Source organism: Crocodylus porosus, unplaced genomic scaffold, assembly GCF_001723895.1.
Source record: "Crocodylus porosus isolate Cpor-Errol unplaced genomic scaffold, CroPor_comp1, whole genome shotgun sequence".
Taxonomy (NCBI): domain Eukaryota; kingdom Metazoa; phylum Chordata; order Crocodylia; family Crocodylidae; genus Crocodylus; species Crocodylus porosus.
Window position 1 is genome coordinate 174,621,295 of NW_017728906.1, and position 4,959 is coordinate 174,626,253.

A 4,959-nucleotide genomic window follows, 5' to 3' on the forward strand; every position below is an offset into this window, starting at 1 on the left:
GCCTTCGGCCGCAGGCGTGGCGCCGGGCTGGGCCGGGCCTTGGGCTGGGTAAACGGTGTGAGGACGGGCCCGTGCACCCCCGGCCCTTCTGGATCCAGCGCATTGCGGAGCCCGGTCCAGCCGCTGCATTGCACGCACACGCGTGCAGGGCGGATCTGCCACGCGTTCTGTGTGTTTGCGGTGTCCACCCGGGTCCCCTGGAGCACGTGCCACGTGCAGCGCAGAGCCTGGCCTAGCCGGAGCCGGCGCCACATGCAGTCCAGTCCTGTACTGGTTCCCGCGCGGGCTCTAGGCCGTGCAATCCTGCATCCGCTGGGGGTCCAGTCCGGTGCAGGCTGCATGCAGCATACAGGTCAACACAGGGCAGCATCCGTGGCCGAATAATGGGGCTCCACTGGCCGGATCCAGCCCGTGCGCTGTGTCTTTCACACCCCTGCTCTTAGGGAGTCCCTCCATCCATCACTGCACCTCGGCCCTCTCCATCTTTCCCAGGAAGACCTCATCCCCTTCTAGTCTCCCAACCGGGAAGGTCATAATTTTCTGAGGACTCAGCTCAGCATTTTTTGAATGCTTGGGATAGTAATACTGTGGTTGAATACAAGTTACTTTAAAATTAGAATGGTTGTTCTGTTAAATTAATTTGGGCTTAAAAAATATTTGTAGATACTGAAAACTTAATTTGCCCCTATTTTTCCCAAAACTTAAGTATTTCAAACAAGTTACTGCTTTCCACAAAACATCCTGGCTTTGTTAAAAGGTTTTGTTTGTTTGTTTGTTTGTTTAATGAAAAATCCATTTAGATGAAAAAATGTCAACTAGCTCAGCTCCAAAATTAGAAAATGCCAGAATTTAGGTTGCCCATGAAACTGCAATTTGGTTGTTCAGGTGTAAAGAGCGTGATTCGGTCTTTATTAATGGATCACACGCTATTTGTTTGTAGTGCCTACCACATTCAGTGCACAGGCTCGACAGTACTGTGGGAATGCGTGGTCGATGTGGAAGTAAGGTGACCACACGTCCTGGTTTAGCTGGGACAGTCCCGGATTTCATAGGCTTGTCCCAGCTGGTCGGTGAAAATTGAAACAAAAGTCTCGGAATCGGCCACCTAGGCAGAGGCAGGTGGGCAGGGTCTTGAGGCACAGTCTGGTGGGGAGCCGGAGCAGCATGATCTGCCAGGCATGCAGGCACTGCTGCTGCTGTGAAGGAGCAAGGCTGGCCTCTGCCTGCAGCACTGCTGCTGACTTCGGGGTGGGGCAGGTTTCCCTAAAAGAAACATGGTCACCATATGTGTAAATGATAAAAGTTTGTCTGTAAGACTCTTCCCTGGTTTGCAGCAGAAGCTAGAAGGCATACAGTGAAGGAGGAAAGACACTGCAGGAACAGAAAGAGTGATCTTGTGGTTAAGGCAGCTGACTGCTGGTCTGAAGATCTGGATTTCATCCCTGATTCTTTGAGGGCAACTCATTTAAACCACATTTTGCTAAAGTGGCCACAAAACAGTTGGGTCATTTTCTAGTTACCCATCTTAAGATACCACTGGCATCACTGACGGAAGTGTTAAGAGCTTACAACCAGAACTGAACTAAATGGCAGCTATGCACTGAACATAACATTTTATAATTACTCTGAGAACTCAGGCTTTAGGCATCTTAAGTTTCTCTCAAGGTAGCTCAGATCCTCATTTATAAAATAGAGATAATACCCCCATAACCCTATAGGTATGTTTATGAAGATAAATACAGGTTTGTGAAGCACTGAGGTACTACAGTATCATCAGCAAAGAGCCCAGGAGGAAATAATTTAGCATTTAATGCAGTGTCTGAATGATAGACTATGAGAGCAAATCTTCAGGCATTCTTTTGTTCTTCCATTTGAAGATGAATGCCTTACAGAGGACACTTATAACTAGATGTTATTAGTTTGCACTCAACTTTCAAGGATAGGGAATCATGCATCTTAGTAAAACAAGTAATGCAGGCAGAAAACGTTCGATACCATGTAAAATAGGGTTGTCAGACATATGGTCCACAGATCCTTTGTATCTCTGGATCAGTGTTTCTTAACCCGTGGTACATGTACCCCTGGCAGTACGCGAGACATGGGCAGGAGGTACATGGGTGCCACATTTTAAGTTTGGCCCATCCCCCCACCTGGCGGGTTGGAGGTCTTTTTGCTTGTTTGGGCGAGAAGTTCCCACTGTGTCCAGTGCGCCAGGGCTTTCACTCCCCAGCGTCAGTGTGCCAAGGGACAGGGAGGGAGGCCGGCCTCGCACAGGCTGCTTTGCCCTGGGCCGTGGTCCACGAGGAAAAAGTGGGACTCGGCTCGTGGCAGAAAAACCGGAAGTGCCAAAGTGGGAATTTCGGTTTCGCTTTTGCCGCGTTGATTGGCAGGAGGTACATAAGGTACCAAAGGTTGAGAACCACTGCTCTGGACTACTGGACTGCCACAGATGGCAGGGCCATTTGACCTGGCTTGCCATGCCAATTGATGATGAGTTTGGATCACTGCTGTGACTGCCTCCAAACTTTTGGACTTCCCCTGATGCTGGACCCATTGCTGCATCTAAACTCCAGCTGCTGCTAGACCCCTGCCCCCAGATCTGTCCCCACCTCCAGATCTGCCACTGCTGTCTCCAGACTCCTTGCTGACACCATAGTTACTGCCACCATGGTGGTCGTCCCTGTGCTCCAGGTTGGATCAAGCCTGCAAGGAACCCTGCAGTCCAGATTTGGCCCAGGGCCCCATATGAGTTTGCCATGCTTGGTATATAACACAGTAACTATCACCAGAAGTCTATGAATAATGCTAAACAAAAACTATAAATCTGTTAGTAATCTGGTGTCCCCCACACACATATAGACTTTTAGCCATTCCATGTATTTAAATATAAAGTTGTATTATAACATTTGCATTTCTACACTACAGCCCAGTGACAACCAATTGTTTTGACAGACGTACTACAACTTAGTCTCCCATCCTCCCCAGTGCCACTCCATTCTCCTTCCCCTGCCCAATCACTTGCTCTGCTTTCTGCTCCTTGCCTTATGCTCCCTGCCTGATCTGGTGCTTTGCTTTTTGCTTCCTGTCCTGGGCTCCCTACCCAATCTGCTGCTCTGCCTCCTGTTCCCTAACCTATCTGCCACTCTGCTGCCTGTTTCCTCCCCGGCATGCTGCATGCCACACACACAGACTGACTGTGCCACTTGTGGGACACATGCCACAGGTTGGCCAGCCCTGGTTTAGCACATCCTTATAAATGCATTCTTTCTTTGTTATCTTCTTTCAGAGATGATTTCTCACTTTGACTATAACAGGAGGTATAAATCATCTGCACTCTTCAGCTTCAGAGCATAAGAACTGCGTCTTCTCCATTCTCTCCAAGCAGTTCAGAACCTGTTGGCAAACAGTCTGAAGTCTCTGCAAGTAGTTTTATTGCCTTAGCTGATCCTCAGCTTCTACAAAAACAGAGGTCTACAGCCAGTATCTTAAGTGGTGCAGGTACTATGATCAACACATATAACATCTATTCCCAGGAACTCTGTCTGCATGGTTTTAAATCCATCTTTTACCCATAAACCCAGCTAAGTTAGGTAAAAATATATAAACATTTGCTTTGCTTCACTTCACTCAGCTTTGCCTGTTCTCTGTTTAACAGAATCATAATCCAAACAAGTTGTCTAATAGCTAAATATAAATTCCATGGGCAAATCCTTTAGAAGTGAAAATCATTCCTTCCTAATGTTTCCCCTGCATCCATTTAACACAGCACAGTGGGCTAAATATCACCCTGACAGAGCATGTTTCTAGTAAACTGGAACAGCACTTCCCTGTAGCCAGAATGATGTCAACATTAGGCCCAAGCCCTCTTAGCTCTCCTACCTCAATCAGCTCCATTGACTGGGCTTGTCTATGCTATTATGACATCCGTCCAAGACTTAAGTTCCAATCACCTGAGTTTGCTGACCAGACCTGAAAGTTTGCCAGTGAGGCTGCTCTAGGCTTGTCCCCAGCAGCTTACCTCAGGCCAATTAGGTGTTGCCCTTTGCCCTGGGAAAGAGCATTTTGGCCCAGGATCCTATAGTAATACAAGTCTATTGTCTTGCTTCAAGTCCCTCTAAGGCTCCTTGGGAGGCTGCCATGTGAGTGTGTGGGGTTATTGCAGGTCATTCTAGAGACAAGGTGGCCAGGCTTGATGGACTCCAACAGAAGTGGCAGTTGTCACATGATCAGCCTCTTGAAAGTGCTCTACAGTCCTGCCGTGACACATGCATGGCTGCACAGTACTTTAAAAGTGGCTGATCACATGAGAAATTAACCCTCATCTAGTGAGGGATCAGATGAAGGTGCTTCAAAGTGGAGCACCTATGGAAACTATGTTCCCTGGGGTCAGTCTGTCAGTGCAGTTGGGCTGGGCTGCATCAGCCCAGTCACACCCATAGGGCTGTCTGCAGGAAAGGATGGGGGGAAAAGGGAAGGGAGGGAAAGGGAGCTGTGGGCTGGGGTTTGCCTGGCTTGAGTTGGAGAGGGATAGGTGGATTGGAGCTCCACACTCCCACCTCCTGGTCCCCCTACCCCCTTCCCCCTCCAGTTCAGGACTGGAAAACCCCATCCTGCAGCTCCCTTCCCCTTCCTTTATTCCCCTCCCTTCCTGCAGACAGCACTGGAGCTGGAATTGGGGAGCTAGGGGAGTGAGGCCACAGATAGACCTCTCCACTGGATCAGCTCCAAGGTGGAGTTTGATCCCCCCAGCCCTGACTCAACAGCTGAACATCTGTTGTTGGGGAGGTCACTAACTCATGACACTTTATGTGAAGCGCCATGAGTTAGAGCAGGAACCTGCATGTCTGTCAACACCTTATACACTGACTTGCCATCTACTGTCAGTGGAGCAGCAATACAAGGTGGAAGGGCAAAGTATCTAAATGTCTGTTTTGATCTGGGCACACCTCAGGATAATCA